The 19,526-nt window shown below is 43.7% G+C and overlaps 1 long non-coding RNA gene across 6 annotated transcripts in view; it reads right to left on the bottom strand.

Annotated features, from left to right (window-relative positions):
- The window catches only part of LOC120396755, a 253,501-nt gene that overhangs the window by 131,946 nt on the left and 102,029 nt on the right, over nucleotides 1–19,526 (bottom strand). For all 6 annotated transcript variants that reach the window (XR_005593345.1, XR_005593346.1, XR_005593344.1 and 3 more), the window contains exon 2: nucleotides 14,423–14,541. This is a non-coding gene — a long non-coding RNA (uncharacterized LOC120396755). The remainder of the gene's footprint in view (nucleotides 1–14,422; nucleotides 14,542–19,526) is intronic.

The raw sequence follows: 19,526 nt of genomic DNA, 5'->3' as shown, positions 1-19,526 counted from the left end.
CTTGTAAGCCCAGAATACTTCACAAAATGGAATTTCTATTCTTCACACAGCTCTAGTGTAAACACTCTTTTCCTCTAGGAGTTTGGTCTGCAAGATGTCAGATGCATGCCATTTGCACTGGAAAGTGTATCACAAGCAAAATATAATCTAGTGTGATAAGAATCTGAAGCCTTTATTGCAGAGGATTAGTTATGGAGCTGAGTTTGTAGAGCTGAGAAATGCTATGTGGCTTATTTGCTCTAATATGTTATAGCCTCATAACTTCTGTTGTAAGACAACTCAGCTACAATATCTGTATTGGCAACAGGAAGTGAAACTCTGAGCCTGCCTATTCTGAATTTAGTGATAACACACATGACATAGTTTATTAAATATTATAATAAATACTTGGTATTAAAATTTATAAGAACAGCACAGCTATTATTTAGCTATCACTTGACTACTCTACAGAAGAGTCTGATTTTAGATATTTACAAAAGTCAACCTAAAGGTATGTGAAGAGTAGTTCCTATTAGGAGGAAAGGATTTCTCCAAATAGATTTTTTTTAAAAAGTGTCCTAAACCCAAGTCATTCAGTTATGCAGATGTACACTGGCTAGATACACATGCATATTCCAGACTCATAGTACTTTCTGATTCCAACCACAGGAGAAACTACTCATGAAGCCAGACTGCAGAATAATTTGCCAACCACACAATTCAGAGGATTTAGGAGAGGCGAGTACCAGTAACAACATTATTTATTTTTGAATTATTAATTTAATATTTTTGTCAATCAACATTTCTTAATGACTGAAATGTTATGTTTACAGCCTTGTACTATCGCTATGTGTATAAGTTGTATTTAGATTTGTAAACCACTGGGCTCCCCGTATTCCACCCAAAATTGGAGAGCATGCTAGAATAACCTTACTGAAAGATAACACAGCTGTTATTTGCTCTTTATGGGTTTTAACTGACCGAATACTGCAAGCTGTGAACAGCAGGATAAATTGAAACTGTTAACCTCGGCACTGCAAAGATAGTGATGCAAAGATGCAATAGTTTTAAACCTAGATCTTTACTATCTCACCTGCAGACCTTTTGCAAAAATACAGGGCATTAATGGAGGCCTTCTTTTTAAAAAAAGTATTCAGAATGCTTTTGATCAATATATTTTATATGGACATCATCATTGGATACTGCTGCTTCTTTCATAGCTCTGCTTTCACCCTTGCTTGTGTAAAAACACCTTCTATGAAATGTGGTACTGACTTGCTTGTGGAAGTGCCATGAGCACAGTAAAACCATGTCTAGAACATTTGAAGACTACAGGCCTCTCCATCAAGTCAAAAAATAAGACAATTTTATCTTTTAGCTAAAATTCATTGAACATATTCCATCATTTTTTTCACACACACGCCCCACCTCAAAACGTGTTTTTGACTAAGCGGAACTCTTCTCAAGAAAATGTCAAGTTTTTAGGGATTATTTCAGGGGCTTTGTTAAAAAAAGTTTTCAGTTGTAAAAAATTAAGAAATGTGAACTGTTTGGTTATTCAATAAAATTTTGGGGTTTCTGATGAAAAACCAAAAATTCCGCAACAAATATTTATAACTGAAATAATTCATCTTTGAAGTTCCTCACCCAAAATAAACTACATTTTTGACCAGCTGAAGTTTGCATAGCTAAAGTACAGGTGCTAATCTGGACCTTAAAACCAACCCATTTATTCAGTGCAATTTTAGCTGAAGAAGCTTTATTGATTAAATGAATCATGAGAGCACCCTCAAATATTTATCTCCTTTTATTTACTTCCTGAAGCATAGTTTGAGAAATGACAGTAGTAGTGGAAATGTAACTAGTAAATAAATGCACCATGCATTAAAAAGGTCCTGAATGGCTGAAGATGCCTCATATTGCTAAACAGGGGGCATTCATCAACACAGGCAGAGAAGTACTCTTTAGTTTTTTTCCTTAAACTTTTCTTTGAGGATGAGATTCTGCAACCCTTACTTACATCGAGTAGCACCTTACTACACAAGTAATTCCTGGCAAGTGTTACCTCAATCTGAGGGTAGTCCTATGAGTAAAGGTGCCAGAATCTGGATCCTATTTATGTATTTATTTTTACATACTGTAACTCACAGCAATACATATCTAATACTTTCCATGGGGGTAGGGGGAAATACAGTTCTATTGATGGACTGGTTTACTGCATTTGCTTTTATTTACATAAAACATTTCTTTAAGCTCTGGCAGGACAGTCCTTACATTTTCAATGTTCAAGGGAAGTACTCCCATCACACTTGATAGTTGTATTTTTATCCCGTGCAACCTTACAAAAATACACTTAAACATATGAATAAAACATCATAGCCTTAAATTCAGATGTTTCAAATACCACCATTCTACTGCATGTCAGAGAAAAGAAATGCAGCAAGGAGTGAAGCAAAAACAAAAAACAAAACAAAACAAAAAAAGAGAAAGAGAGAGAAAACAATGTTTAACCAATCATCCAATGTACCATTAATATGAAGTTATCCCTTTCTTGTTATCACAGAAGTAATCGTCAATAAACATGTGCATCATATGCTGCCAAAGGACTGATGGTACAATGAATTAAACACTACTTTCTAGACACTTGCAGAGTTAAATAACTGCCTTTTGGGAAATTTTCTGTTAGGCTCATTGTGATGAGTAATTGCATTTTGCATCAGTCAGGAAAGCTGGTTTTCATTATCAGTGCAGACCATTTATAGTTGGCGTGTTTCAGAATCACTTGCATCTATTTGAAATATGAAAAAAAATAGCTAAATACAAATACAAAATGCAACAAAAACACAATTAAGTGATGCAGTTAATAGCTTAGTGGGAGAATAGAGGCACTTGGATGAGAAACGGATGTAATGCTTTGAATGCTTGTTAACTGTACAGTTCAGAAACCGAATGGGGCAGACCCAAGATTCCAATCCTCAGATCAGCAGAAAAGCACGGAGAGCACTTTTTGAGGGGACAATGTCCAGTTCTTACTCTCTTTTTTCATTTTATTTGGCTTTACTAGCCTGTGTGGGTGCTCACTGATTTAATCATACACCACTCTATGTTATTGCTCCTGAAGTGTTATCTCACACTTACAAGAAAAACGGCCCTCTGCCAGGCTGTCTCTTATGACTCCTGTGCTCTGAAAAAATAGGTGCATTAGACAACTGAGTCAGAGACCCAATTAGCATGCATAGAACTGGGTTGATCATTCAGTAAGATTCAACTAGATACAACACTCTTCACTTTCTGACTTAAACTGTCGTATTTCTTGGATTTGTTGTCTAAACCTTGATCTTGTAAAGTGCTCCATGCTTTCAGAGCCTTCACTTCAATGGGGCACCAAATAGGTTGAGGGTTCTGCCCTTGCAGAGTGACTAACAGGAGCAGGACCTAAGTTTGGTTTTGATACACTAGCATGGATAATCTATCAGTTATACATCCGGACAGTGATATATTACTCTGAAAAAATTCACTACTTTACTTCTTTTAGTAAGACAGTTTTCCTCAGGGTTAATCCAATTAACGAGCATCCCACTAACTCTCTGCAAGAGCAGAAACCAGACAAACAGGTGATATTTGCTTTGCTTATTAGTGTCAAAACATTTCAAGACGTGCACACCATGTTGGCTATGTGTTGTTCAGAAGGTCTTTAATTACCTTTGTTGAAACTTTCTAAACAACATGAATGGAAAGCACAGCAAGTGACCTTTCATTTGGTCATTACTTCTGGTAAGCATATACGGTTGAAGAACTTCAAAATCATTAGCTGTTGAACTTGGCTGTTACACAAGTGGAGGGCAGAAGGGAAAAATATTAAACACTCTAACAAAGCTACTTATCCGTCCTCCGAGCAGAAATCATACTCTTCATCATGAAGGAGACCAAATTATGCCAGCCACGATCATAAATAGGAATTTTAATTGAGAGCTAAGGAAAAAAAATAAAAACACAATGCCCTAACAAAGTTTGCCACCAGCTCAGGATCTCAGAGTCAGGAGGGATTACAAAGATATCCTGCTGATATACATAGGGATATCAGATACCCATGGTGCAAAGATGAATAATTAAAATTTGTTCTGGTAGGCACATTATGTGCATCAGTTTGACATATTCGGGTACAATCCAGACTAATGAGTAGCTATGTCATCCCTGACCTGAAACCTTGGGTGGCTTCCAGTTGAAAATAGCTCCCAACGGGGCTGGTCACAAACAGCCTTTCAGCATGCAAGCCACACCTTGAGTGTCTGTGTGTAACTGTCTGCTGCAGCCTGCCAGCCACACTTGGGTTACATTGTGGCTCTCACCAGCCTTGGCTATACTGCAGGGTGACCCCAACACACCCTCAGTCCCAGCCCTCTCCTGGAAAATACAAAATATTTAAAATCCTTTATTCCTTTAAGGGAATAATATGCCATCTGATTATCTTAAATAGTTATCCAGACACTTCAATTTAAACATAGTGAATCAGATAAAACAGTTAATATAAGTTTATTAACTACACAGAGATAGATTTTGCATGAGTACAAGTAATGAGGCATAAAAGTCAGAAATAGTTACAAGGAAAAATAAAGATAAGACATTTACTAATACCTAAGTTAGCAAAGCATATCCGATTCACGCAAAGTTTCTCACCATATGATTTCAGCAGTCTTACTGACCAAGCCCTGTAGGTCAGGACCCCTCCCCCAGGGTTCAATGAACATTTCCTTTGTCACTTCAGCTGCAGTGAATATGATGGGCAGGGAGCGGGAGGTCCTTGGGAGTGTTTTTCCCTCCTTTTTTTAATTTCAGTCCCTCTCTTCAAAAACATTTCCAGCTGGGCACAAGACAAAGAGTCTATGTGGAAGGATGTTCCCTGCTAGCTTTTTCTCACCTGTTTGAGCTTCCTTTGTTTCCCTTCCTGCTTGATGATTCTGTTTACTGCTTAAATGCAAATTAAGAAGAGCGCACATTCCTTTATTTAAGGCAGACCTGTTTGCCAGCCTCAGTTTGGAGAAGACTGTGGTGCCTGTAATATGTGTTAATAGCATGATGCAGGGAAATCTTATAACTTTGTATATAATGTTGCTACACATATTTTATCAGGACAATACTGCCCAGCAAATTATGAGTTTCCGAATGATACCTTACAAGACAGGCATTTTACAAAAAAATATTACAATAGTGTGTAGTGTGTGAACACAGGGGTATATTTTGTCACAATCATTCCGCCCAGAGTAGTGTCAATGCTCTGTATCACTTCCAGGTTGTCTCTAATAAAACACTTCACCTTGCTGAAGCCATATAGACCGCTGTGAGCTCCTTGCACCACCACATGATAAAGTTATTGTATTAGATTGATGTAGTCAAAACCCACTCAGCTGCAGAGAATGAACAAGACCAAGGTCCACTTACAGACATGCTGCAGCCACAAAGGAAACTAAATGAACCGTCCTTACAGTCACAACTGCATCCACCCATTCAGAACAAGCAGAACTATTTTGTGCAGTAAAACAGCTAACTGTCTGAGAACACATAGACAAACTCTTAAATACCAAGCCCTTTCATTTCAAAGAGCTCCTCCACAACTGTGCAGATAGTCAACCAAGTTAGAATAGCCCATAGGCACTGGCCTTTTCCTTTGCCCTGGGGTGATCAATCCCTGCTCAGCCCCAGACCCAGACCCAGTCCCCACTTCACCCCTTCCCCCCGGGGCCCACCCCAACCCACCTCACCTCTTCCCACCCAGTTCTGCGCCCTCCCCCGAGCACGCCGTGTCCCCACTCCTCCCCCTCTGCCCAGTACCTCCTGCACACCGCAGAACAGCTGATCGTGGTGGGCAGGAGGTGCTGTGAGGGAGTGAGGAGTTGATCAGTGGGGGCCGGTGGACAAGATGCACTGACAGAGAGGTGGGAAGCTGGTTGCCAGTGGATGCTAAGCACCTGCTAATTTTCTTCCGTGGATGCTCCACTCCTGAAGCACCTACGGCCCGGTGCCTATGAATAGCATCACTGAGATAGAGGTAACCACACCCTATCCAGTATTGAAACACAACCAATTTGCGGTGGCAAAATTTAGAGTAATTACCCAATCAGAAGCCCTGAAGAATGTCTCACCTACCAACCCTGTTGTTCGTGGCTGGTGAGTCTAGGGAAGAGTATCTGACTCTCCTGATACTGGGATCACCAATGCCTCCTTAAAAAGGGAAATTACTAGGCATGCTAAAGAATATGTTGCTCTAGCCAATATAGAAGAAGCCTATGGGTAATGGAAAGTGCCTTGCAAACTATCAGCATAGTTTTCACCCTCGTTCTTTTTGAGGAGGTTAGAGAGAAGATGATGTCATCCAATCTCTTACAGCAGCTATTCTCTGTCTGCATCTTTTAACTTCCACATTTAGATTTCATGGCAGAAATATCTATCAGTTGGCACTTCTAGATAACCTTCTCCTACATTTGGACAGGAAATAACCTTGTATCCTATACTATTTCATTTTAGAAGTTTGACACCATTCATCATAAGGTGCTGATGACAAACAATACAATGTATTGTAAGAATAAATGGAAAAAAGATGGTTACTCACCGTTGTAACTGTTGTTCTTCGAGATGTGTTGCTCCTATCCATTCCAGTTAGGTGTGCGTGCGCCGCGTGCACGCTCGTCGGAAGATTTTTTACCCTAGCAACACTCGGTGGGTCGGCTGGGTGCCCCCTGGAGTGGCGCCGCTATAGCGCTAGATATATACCCCAGCCGACCCGTCCGCTCCTCAGTTCCTTCTTGCCGGCTACTCCGACAGTGGGGAAGGAGGGCGGGTCTGGAATGGATAGGAGCAACACAGGACCGCGCCGATGAATTCTATCCTCCGCGTTGGAGTCAAGGTAGACTTCTCGGCGTTGATCATAAGGCCTAGGTGTTGGAACAGGCCTAGGATCTCGGCCATTTGCTGCACTACGAGCTGCTGGGACGTTCCGCGGACCAGCCAGTCGTCGAGATATGGGTAAACATGTATCCGGCGACGCCGAAGGGTCGCGGCGACCACCGCCATGCACTTGGTGAAGACCCTCGGTGCCATGGAGAGGTCGAAGGGGAGCACCGTAAACTGGTAGTGCTGGTGGTTGACGACAAAGTGCAGGTAGCGACGATGAGGAGGGTAAATGGAAATATGGAAATATGCGTCCTTCATGTCGAGGGCGGCAAACCAGTCTCCCGGATCCAGGGAGGGAATAATGGTCCCCAGGGTTACCATGCGGAACTTGAGCTTGACCAGAAATCTGTTGAACTCTCAGAGGTCGAGGATTGGTCGCAGACCTCCCTTCGCCTTGGGGATTAGGAAATATCGGGAATAAAATCCCCTGCCCTGCATGCCTTCCGGCACCTCCTCTATGGCACCCAAACTCAACAGAGTCTCGACCTCTTGCAAGAGGAATTGCTCATGAGAGGGGTCCCTGAAGAGGGACGGGTAGGGTGGGTGGGAGGGAGGGGGGCGAAATAAACTGGAGGCGGTAACCAGACTCCACCGTGCGAAGTACCCAGTCGTCAGTTGTTATCTGGGACCACGCCGGTAGGAATTGGGAGAGACGGTTGAAAAACAACAGGAAAGGATCCGATAAAGAAACTGGTGGGCTGTCCTCGGGCGTCCCATCAAAAGTTTTGTTTGGGTCCCGAGGTAGGCTTAGAGGGCGGTTGGGACTGGTTTCCCTGGTTGCCCGACTGCCTGCGCCGGTTCACTCTGCCCCTGCGCCTATTATCGGGCCGCAGTCTCGGCTGGTTGAACGGGCGGTACGGCTGTGGCCGGAAGGATCTCCTTTGGGTAACAGGCGTGTGCATGCCCAGGGAGCAAATTGTGATTCGACCATCCTTGAGGGTCTGCAGTTGTGAGTCTGTCTTTTCAGAAAAGAGACCCTGGCCATCAAACGGCAAGTCCTGGATGGTGTGTTGGACCTCCGGGGGCAGTGTGGAGGCCTGAAGCCACGAAATTCTCCGCATAGTCCCTCCAGAGGCCAAAGTCCTGGCTCCTGAATCTGCAGAGTCCAGAGATGCTTGGAGGGCCGAGCGGGACGCCTTTTTACCCTCCTCAACAAGGGCCATGAACTCAGGCCAGGAGTCGGATGGCACAAGCTCAGAGAACTTTGAGAGGGACACCAGGGTGTTATAGGCGTACCTACTGAGGAGAGCTGGTTGGCAACTCTCAACTGGAGGCCTCCGGCCGAATAGACTTTACGGCCCAAAAGGTCCATACGCCGCGCTTCTTTGGACTTGGGCGCTGGCGCCGGCTGGCCATGTCACTCACGGTTGTTAACGGACTGGACCACCAACGAGCATGGAGCTGGGTGCATGTAGAGATACTCGTATCCCTTGGATGGGACCGAGTATTTTCTCTCCACCCCCCGAGCGGTGGGCGGGATGGACGCTGGTGACTGCCAGACAGTGTCCGCATTCTGCTGGATAGTGCAGATGAAGGGCAGGGCCACACGAAGAGGCGCATCTGCTCCGATTATGCTGACAACGGGGTCATCATCCTCTGCCACCTCCTCCACCGGCAGGTTTATGTTTTGGGCCACCTGTCGTAGCAAGTCCTGATGGGCCTGGAGATCGATTGGTGGAGGGCCCGAGGAGGACACCCCAGCCACGGCCTCATCCGGCAAGGAAGAGGATGATAGGCCCGGGAGCAGCGTGTCCGGTGGGGGCTCATCGAGCTGCTGCGGGGCCTCAGAGACAGGGGGATGCTCCGCATCCGTGGATGCCAGCGGCTCCTCTACCACGGCTGTGGGAGGAGGTCTGCTGACTGTAGCCTCAGGCGCTCTGTGGTCGGATGCCCTGGAGCGCTGAGTGGAAAAAGGCACTCCTTGAGTCTCATGGTAGGCCCATGGAGTCCAGAAGCCCCATTGAGAAGGACCCTGGTCTTGCCCTTGAGGCTCTGTGCGCTGATCAACTGCGCTGTCTGCCTGAGAGGAGACAGACGGCTGTCTCGAAGGCCACGGCGGTGCCGAGAGACTTTGTGACTGCGCCGTCGACGTCGCCGGTCTGTCCCTGGACGGTGCCGGGGAACGGTGCTGGTCTTCGCGGTGCCGGGAATGAGACTGGGACCTTCTACCGTGCCGGTGCCAGGAGGTCGACCGGGATCTCGAGTCCTGACGGTGGGAATGGCTACGGGAGGACTGGTGCCGGGAACAGTACCGAGAGCCGGATCAGTGCCGATAGCGTCTGTCAGGAGACCAGGACCGGGATCGTCTGCGCGAGTACGACCGGTACCGCGATGGAGAGCGGTACCGGGACTGCGAGCGGTGCCGAGATCTGGAGCGGTGAGAACGGGAATGCCTCCGGGACCGGAGTACTCCTGGAGTAGCGTCTGTCCTGCCTGTCAGGGGAAGGAGGCCCCATGATAGCCGGCTTGCCCACTGACTTAACAACCCGCTCCGGCGGTGCCGGGGGTTGAGTATGCATTGGCTCCGTCAACACTATCAGCTCTCTCACCGTCGAAAAGGTTTCCAGAGTCGACAGGAGAGCGAGCTCGACCACGGTATGCACCGGGGAACAAGGAGGTACCGGACTCGACGGCCCTTGTGGTGCCGGAGTCAACGGTACAGTGCATGGTTTATGCACTGCCGGAGTTGGTGCCGGGGACGCAGGTGCCGGAGCTGGTGGTTGGGCGATAGGTCCTGGTGCAGAGACCTTGGAGGACGTCTGCGCTGGCTTACGTTTCCTCGAGGGAGAGAGGGAACGGTGCCAGGGTGCCGGTGCCGGCTGCTGCTTCTTCATGGCCTCGGTACCAGAACGGCCAGGAACCGCTGGAGCGCTCCGCACCAAAGAGGTCTGTGGAGCGGCTGGTGGCGGCACCGCAGGGCTAAGTGCCGACTCCATCAGGAGCTGCTTCAAACGAAAGTCCCGCTCCTTCTTTGTCCTTGGCTTAAAGGACTTGCAAATGCGGCACTTATCGGTAAGAGGAGACACTCCTAAGCACCGCAGGCGGAGTCGTGAGGGTCTCCAATTGGCATGGGCCGCTGGCAGGCCGAGCACGGCTTAAATCCCGGTGCCTTGGGCATGAGCCCGCACCGGGTTGGGAAAAAGAAGGGCTAAGCCCCTCGATTTCCCCTAACTAACACTAAATACAACAAACTGTTTAAACTAATCGAACTATTTAAGAACTATATACAACAAGTATGAAATAGAAAACAGTGAGAAGCTAGGGCTGTGGAGGTCAACTAAGCACTCCACAGTTCCAACGACTGTCACGGGCGGTAAGAAGGAACTGAGGAGCGGACGGGTCGGCTGGGGTATATATCTAGCGCTATAGCGGCGCCACTCCAGGGGGCACCCAGCCGACCCACCGAGTGTTGCTAGGGTAAAAAATCTTCCGACGAGCGTGCACGCGGCGCGCGCACACCTAACTGGAATGCATAGGAGCAATCACTCGAAGAAGAAGCATTCATCTAGATCCACCCTTTCCCATCAGATAGATCCCAGAAAGGCATGATAGGCACTTTGCTTGTTCTCCCCAAGACTCCTATAACACTGTATCCTGCAGGGCTACATATTATTTCTCCTCTGTAAAATCTACATGCTTTGTGAGATGCCACAGACTTCAAAATAGTTATATTGTATTAAGCTAGCGCATTCTCAGCAGGATCCCAGCTATGAAACTGTTGGAGGGAGAAAATCTGATTGACTCTAACCTTGGCAGCATCAAATCCAACGTGTAGAAAACACCTTTTTTGATAAACACCTGCTTCTTCACAATTTTGTTGGCACCCAGGTACCCAAGTAACAGGCTTCTTATAAACACCCTAAGGTGGACAGACAGAGAATGTGAGTTGGTGCAATCTGAGATTCAATTTGTGATAGTGAAATTCAAAGATGCATTTAAAAATCCCTTTTATATTACTCACAAAACATTATAACATCTATGGAAAGCCTTCCAGTGATTATGTGTCACACAGTAAGGTATTATCTAGGATAATCCACTCCTTTGAGTCACCTTCATTTTTCATCATTCTTTATTTTGAAAGTGACATGGTTCTATTTATATTCTTCCTGCCGATATTCTTCTTGCTATATTCTAGCTTGTTTCAGGTAAGTAGTGCAAGAAAGGAAAACAGCATTGCAAACAGCGTAATTTAATGTATGCTTTTGGTATCACACAGCTTTCCCACCTCTATGTTGGTAAACTGCCCTTATAAGAGTAGGGTACAGGGTGCACTCTCTTATTAGGCCTCACATTCAGGGAGCAAAATGTTGCAAAGTATTGTAGGCATCCACTACACAACATTAAGGGATGTCATTCTGACCTCTGTGTTTTCTAATATGTCACATATGCTCCACTTTATGCATACATTTGAGTTACAGTTCATTTGGTACAATCAAAATGTCAGTAAAAGTCAGACTGGTGCTGAGTAAATAATTCCCAACAATTTGCACTTCTAAAGTCCTTTGAATGTAGTAGTACAGAATCCTCATCAACACAAGGGTGATGAGCATTCCAACAAAAGAGGCATTTAGTTGAAGTTGTGTCACTAAGCTGCTATACTTCAAGACTTCAATTCTCAAAGGTGCATAAGGGAGTTAGTTGACCAACTTTTGTAAATTTCAATGAAATTTGGGTAACTAACTCCCTTAGGCTCCTTTGAAAGTCCCCACAGCAAAATGTACATTTACTTACTCTCTCTATCACACTTACCAACAGAGGGCTAGATTCTGCCTCCCATTCTCATGCTTAGTACCAGAACTGGTCGGAAATTTTCTAACTGAACATTTATTTCTTATTGGAAAATGCTGATTTGTCAAAAACAAAATGTTTCATGGGAAAGGTGTTGATTTTGATTAAATTCCTATGGAAACCAGGCAGGTTTCTGATGGAAGAGATCAGGTTTAGATTAGAAATCTGCTTGGTTTCCTGCCAGCTTGTCTGCCTGGCTCCTCCAAACTGGCTGGTGAGCTCATGGGTAGCTTGCAGCCTAGATGAACCAGCTCCTAAGCTCCGAGGCTCATGGGTTCTTAGCAGTCAGGTCTCCCAGGTTTTTGACTCCAGGGCATCCAGCCAGGCAAGGAATTGAGGAGACAGTGCTTCCAGATGCCGAGCTATCCAGATTCCCTCCTGGTATGCTTTGGGCAACTCGGGGAGCCAAGGAAAACTTTCGATAATGCCACAATGAAATGTTGTTTAACATTTCTGGAATTCCTGTTCTGTGGGAAATGTCTTGTTTTCCTCCATTTCAGATATTTTTTTACAATTTTACCAACCAAATGAGAATTCCAGTTTCTGGCCAGCTGTGTTTGAGCATTTGGCACTATAATTTTTATCAATATATTCCCTTTTTTATGATTAGCAACTTGTTCATGACTTGATCCCAATATTCTTCAAATGTATTCTTTCGAGATGAGTGAATAGCAAATAGCTCTGGTATGTATTTTTAGACCCACCCATCATTTGTGCTATTGTGAAACTCTAAGGATTGCCAAGATATCTCATCACTACCAGGCCTCTGTTTGAATATGTGCAAATAATGAGTAATATGATTCCACAAAGAATAGCACACTGAAATCAGTGATTTCATTCATGAAAATATTCACAAATCAGAGTGGGGTTGTTTGAGGTTTTTTGTTTTGTTTTTTTCAATGCAATCAACCCTTTCTATGAGTGAGAAACGATTAGATGGACAATTAAAACAGATTGAGAATCTGGAACTAAAATTAGACCAAACAAGTAAAGAACTTGTGATTGAAAAGCACTAAGAGTGGTAAAATTTTCTTCAGTGGTATGATTATTTTATAATTTACAATACCAATACCAGGGGGTTAGGATGTTCTGGTTACTTTATCATTTAGACACCAATTGTGGAATTACCCATAACCTATAAGTAAGGGACAGCACATAAGTGTGATGCTTCAGAAGCAGCCCAAGTTTGATTCAGAGAACCACTCAGAGGGGAAGCAATCTGTATTCGCCCTTTATTTGGGGCATATCAGTCTCCCCTCACCCCTTGCATCTGCTCTGCTGAGTGGTGTGTTTGAGGCCAGATTCTACTTCCTCCCAACCCCAACCTGCCCACCTGAGTGGGAGAAGAAGCTATAAAGCAGTTGCTTTCCCCTTACCGGTGCTGTAAACCATGATGCAGGTAGCCTGCACAGGACACTATGGGGGGCAGTTTTCACCCTATTTCTCCCCTGCATAATGCTATAGGATTAGCCATGATCTTTTCCTTAATTTTGTAGAGTTTGACTGTATTATTTGACATTCTGATTTTTGTATTTAAGTCCTGTTTGGAAAATTCAGAGCAACGTTATATTATTTAAATCAGGACTTCTTAAAACATGGAGGAAAAAAATATCCATTCTGATCCCTATAATCATAGAATCATAGATGATTAGGGGGGTTGGAAGAGACCTCAAGAGGTCATCTAGTCCAATCCCTTGCTCAAAGCAGGACCAACACCAACTAAATCATCCCAGCCAGGTCTGTGTCAAGCCAGGCCTTAAAAAACCTCTAAGGATGGAGATTCTACCACCTCCCTAGGTAACTCATTCCAGTGCTTCACCACTCTCTTAGTGAAATAGTGTCTTCTAACATCCAACCTAGACATCCCCCACTGCAACTTGAGACTACTGCTCCTTGTTCTGTCATCCATTTCAATGAGCAATACATCCTTCTATTTTGTCATTCAGACTTCCAAATTAAAAGTGATTTATCCTAAAGGATAGGATTAATTTCTTTAACTTGCTTAAACTTTCTATAGAAATAAAGAGCATGAGACTAGCTGGTTATGTGTGGGATGGTAAATTGGACTGTTTTATATAATGAATATACATGGTATCACATAATTCACTAATTATATGGTATTGTGTACACTCATTATACAGAACATTCCAATTTCCCCTCCATCCTACTTTCAACCTCCAGTGTGGGATATGCTTTATGTGTTGGTCCAGATCTGCTATATCAGTTGCTCTTTAATGACACTGAGTTTCAAAATATAAAGAAAAAAAATCAGAAAATACCCTGGTCTAACTGTAAAAAAAGTAGTAAACTTGAAATTCACTGTGAAGGCTGATCCAAGGCTTTCCATTGATCTTCAATGGGCTGGATCAGGCTCCAGAGCATTATGAATAAGTGTGTATTCAGTTGGACTAAGAGAAATGGCTTGTTTTCTGATGAGACTTATTTAGGCGTAAGGCTGGAACCTGGGGCGAAGTATTAAGGCCTGATCTATCAACTTCAGTGGGCCTTGGATTAGGCCCTCACTGTGCAATTTTATGAAAGATTTGTTTGTGACCGTAAGTTTTATTTTTGTTTATCTGGCGTGTAAAGAGAAATTGTCCATCCACCTGATTAGGTTACATCAATTTCTTTCTGTTCAGTTAACAACAAAGCTGTGACTGTACTATGGCTAGAGCTGCAACTTTTTTTTACATTATGTAGTACTTACTCATGTGAGAAGCACCACTGAAGATTTTAGGTTCTTCATGATGTTAGAAAGTAAGGCCGACAAAACATGTTTCTCCACGTAACAATACCCCGGACTGTTTTTTTTTTACTTGCAAATACCTGGTAAGACACAATGCAAATGCTCACCTATGTACCACTAAATTAAGAATTCACAGAATTACAAATTAATTCATTAATCAGCATTCTTTATCCTCAAGTAATTTAACATTTATGATGCAAGCCATTACTAACACTGCCTCACCCCTGGGGCTCTGCCCGTTTAACCAGAGCCATGACAGTTTATTCTAATGACTATTAAAAAAAAAAAGAAAGTTTTGCATTCACATGGTGATTCATAATAGGACTTGATACCATTTTTTTCCCTTCTAATTCATCATTCAAATTGCATAATGTATTTTAAATGTATTCCTAATGTTGATCTATTGTAGGCTACATTGAAGACTCCATAAAGGTACTGTGATTAGTGTCAGAGAAATAAAAGATGCATAATCCAGTCTATAACTGTGATTTCAGAGAGCAGTTCAAATTAGTTTCAGAAATGGTGAAAATCACCCTTTATCAACATAGGATTGTTTAGTGCTAGTTCATTACTAAGGAATAGGTCTCTCCCCCTACATCTTAGAGTTTAAATTATGAAGGTTTGCAAACGTTCAGAACACCCATAGGAGGGAAGTAGGGATGGAAGGCTCAGACCAGACAATGTTGTGCTACTGATAATGAGCATCTCTGACAAAATTTAACCCTTAGTCTAAAATAAACCCTATAATCTCATGGCTGTATGTGCTTGAAGACAGGAGGATTAAGGGCTGGGAAATCATTTCATTTGTTTTCTCACTTAAATAAAAAAGCAGTCTCACAACCATGAGTAAGAAAGGAGGCAACACAGTTTTATTATGCTGCCTTTTGCTGGAAATGTTAATTATATGAAAAATGTACCGAATGAAAAGATGGTGTAGGATGGAGCTCAGATTTTATCTGTTGAAATGATTGTGACAGTGTAGGAAGGTTAGGGAGTATACTCCCAAGGATATACTTTAAACATGAGTCAGGAAAAAAATAAAACATTCTTTAGATCTCTTCTGAGCCCTAGGGATAAGTGGCCTCTAGAAGGGATGGGTTAGCAATACCCCAAGAGGCATGAGAACCTTCAGAGACAGGATAACCACTTCAGCCTTCCACTCTGTTTAGTGAGGGAGCTTCAAAAAAGGGCTCCTAGAAAGCTAAAAACCCTACACTAGTGAATCACTGAGATCAGACAAGCAAAGAATCGATGCAAAGGTCAAAGTTAGCCATTGTTTTGGGTCACAAAAGCTCAGATGTTTTTTGTTTTTATGAGAGTTGTGTTTCAAACCATTTTCTGGTTTCAGACTGGACTAGGAAGGTCATTAGCAATGTACCATGAGAAAGTCAGTTGTGGGAGGTTTTCACAGGCCTGGTCTACACTACGCATTTAAACCGAATTTAGCAGCGTTAAACCTATTTAACCCACACAATGAGGCCCTTTATATCGATATAAAGGGCTCTTTAAACCAATTTCTGTACTCCTCCCTGACGAGAGGAGTAGCACTGAAATCGGTATTGCCATGTCGGATTAGGGTTAGTGTGGCCGCAAATCAATGGTATTGGCCTCCGGGCGGTATCCCACAGTGGCCCATTGTGATCGCTCTGGAAAGCAATCTGAACTCGGATGCACTGGCCAGGTAGACAGGAAAAGCCCCGCGAACTTTTGAATTTCATTTACTGTTTGCCCAGCGTGGAGCTCTGATTAGCACGGGTGGCGATGCAGTCCCATATCCCAAAAGAGCTCCAGCATGGACCGTATGGGAGACAAATCTGTTCTATCAGAGCTCCGTTCCAGAAGACGAAATGCCAAAGCATTTGAAAAAATCTCCAGGCTATGATAGACAGAGGCCACATCAGAGACTCAGCACAGTGCTGTGTGAGAAGCGTAATGGAAAGCCAAAGAATCAAATGGACGCTCATGGAGGGAGGGAGGCAGTACTGAGGACTCCAGCTATCCCACAGTCCCCGCAGTCTCCGAAAAGCATTTGCATTCTTGGCTGAGCTCCAAATGCATGAAGGGTCAAAAACATTTTCCCGGGTGTTTCAGGGCGTATGTCGTCAATTTACACCCTTCTTCCCCCACCCCCGAAAGAAAAGGGAAAAAAATCATTTCTCGACTTTTTTCAATGTCACCCTATGTCTACTGCATGCTGCTGGTAGACGGGGTGCTGCAGCACTGAACACCAGCATACCCTTCCTGGTGGCAGACGGTACAATATGACTGCTATCCATCATCATCATCAGCCCGTGAGTGCTGCTGGCTGGCCTCAGTGAGGTCGGCCGGGGGCACCTGGGTAAAAATAGGAATGACTCCCAGTCATTCCCGGCAGATGGTACAAAAGGATTGGTAACCATCCTCACCATAGCAACTGGGGGCTGAGCTCCATCAGCCCCCACCCCCTTTCATGTCTAAAGAAAAGATTCTGTACTGCCTGGACTATCATAGCAGCAGGAGGCTGCGCTCCTCTCCCCCCTCCCCCCACACCATTTAATGTCCTGCCTGGACTATCATAGAAGCTGGAGGTTGCCTCCCCCTCATTTTATCTCACTAAAAAGTCAGTGTTTCTTATTCCTGCATTATTACTTCATCACACAAATGGGGAGACACTGCCACGGTAGCCCAGGAGGGTTGGCGACGAGGGAAGCAACGGGTGGGGTTGTTGCAGGAGAACCCCCTAGAATGGCATGCAGCTCATCATTTCTGCAGGATCTCTGGGGCTCTGACATGGAGCAGCTGTGCTCTCTGGTTCTCTAGTACACTTGCCCCATATTCTAGGCAGGACTGACTCTATTTTTAGACAAAACATAAAGAAGGGAATGACCCAGGGAGTCATTCCCATTTTTGTCCATGCGCCCCCGGCTGACCTCAGAGAGGCCAGCCAGGAGCACCCATGACAGCAGCAGACGGTACAAAAGGATTGATAACCGTCATCGCCAATTTCCAAATGCAAACGGTGCAAAATGACTGATAACCATCATCTCATTGCCAATTTACAATGGCAGACGGTGCAATAGGGATGGTAATCGTCTCTGCTACCTTGCAAAGGCAAATGAATGCTGCTGTGTAGCACTGCAGTACCTCCTCTGTCAGCAGCATCCAGTACACATACGGTGACAGTGACAAAAGGCAAAACAGACTCCATGGTTGCCATGCTATGGCGTCTGCCAGGGCAATCCAGGTGAAAAAGGGCACAAAATGATCGTCTGCCGTTGCTTTCACGGAGGAAGGATTGAGTGACGACATTTACCCAGAATCACCCGCGACACTGTTTTTGCCCCATCATGCATTGGGATCTCAACCCAGAATTCCAATGGGCGGGGGAGACTGCGGGAACTATGGGATAGCTACAGGATAGCTACCCAGAGTGCAATGCTCCGGAAATCGACGCTAGCCTCGGTACATGGACGCACACCGCTGAATTAATGTGCTTAGTGTGGCCACGTGCACTTGACTTTATACAATCTGTTTTAAAAAAACGGTTTCTGTAAAATCAGAATAATCCCATAGTGTAGACATACCCACAGCCTCACCAGAACCAGGAAACATTGCAATTCCATGAATTTCCCAGCCCAATTTTTAGATCCAAGAGGTTTGCATAAGATAATTTAAGGTTTGGCTAAACAGTTGAAATCTAGGGTGCTCATACAAACCAAACGTCTAAATCTTTTTAAGTATGCCGAACCATTACCACTCTTGCTATTAGTCATTTTCTTTCTGTTAAACTTGAGAGTGGAAAGCATTAAAACAATGGAAGTTAGTGTAAAAATAACATAATGGTGTCAAATATGTATGACAGCACACAAAAACATGAAAAGTTATTTAAAGGAAAGAATAATAGACATGCTAATTGATTCCAGCTACTGCAGTTATGGATTAAGCAAGAAAAATATATTTAGGTAGCTTGGAGATCATAAAAAAATATGTATTTTAAACCAATAGCTATAAGGCATCAACACAGCTAGGATGGCAAAGTGAATATCATTGAAGACCTGGAAGTGTATCTGCAGAACAGTTTATTGCTGACTGTGATATCTGAGTTGAGGAACCGAGCAAGGATCCAAAGCTGGACCATGCTGTGATTAGTCTCTGGAAACAAAACCAGTAAAAAGAATTACTAAAAGAACAGGAAGACAGAGATATCGTACTTCCTATTAGCTGAGATCCAAAAGGTAATGTTGTCTTTATCAATCTCTTGATTGCTGCTGAAATGCCAATAAAACATACCGAACGATGCAAACATATACCCGTACATTATCTGTGGGGTGTCTGTGTGTGTGTTCATTTTCTTGTTCATTTTTTGTCTTCCCGTCTTAGAAAATCAGGAAAAAAAATACAAGCACAAGACTTTTTCTGCCAGTCCTGAGCCAGCAATGCCGATTAAGTCATTAACTACTTCTTATTCATATCTGCTGGAGAGTTTATATAATTTCTTAATCCTACTATAGACCATCCTACCTTGCTACCTCTTTACCTCTTCTTTTACTTTTCCCCTCTAAATTACTTCTTCATTAATATTAACTTTGGACAACTTTTTATGGCCTGATCAAAAGTCCATTGAAGTTAATGGAAAGAATCCCACTGACTGAAATGGGATTTGCATCAGCTTCCTAAAGCACACATAGATCATGGTGATGGGCATGGTATAAAAAGCTAGGATAGGCTGACTTTTGCAGATGCCACACAGTTCTATATTCCAGTTCTACCACACATTATTTGCCAAATATTTGCCTGTCAACTTCTTGATATAACTTCTGAATGCTTCAAAAGATTGAAGTCTTCCTCCTAGAGAAAAGTCTTCTTTGTTCCAAACTTTATATTCTTCTGCTACTCTTCTTAATTTAGAACTTTATTTTGCTTCCAAAGCCACTTTTTTTAAGACATCCTTGATCTCAAGCTTTAAATTTAGTTCCATTTTTCCCTTGGACTTTAACGTTGCTATTTCTACTCCTACAATGATTCTTTAAGACCACTCTTCCTAACACAACTTATCTCAAAAGTTCAGGAGGTCCAAAATGTTGTG

This window comes from Mauremys reevesii, linkage group 2 (genome assembly GCF_016161935.1).
Source record: "Mauremys reevesii isolate NIE-2019 linkage group 2, ASM1616193v1, whole genome shotgun sequence".
NCBI lineage: Eukaryota > Metazoa > Chordata > Testudines > Geoemydidae > Mauremys > Mauremys reevesii.
Note: the sequence above shows the minus strand (reverse complement) of the source record. Positions and strands in the feature narration are given on the sequence as shown.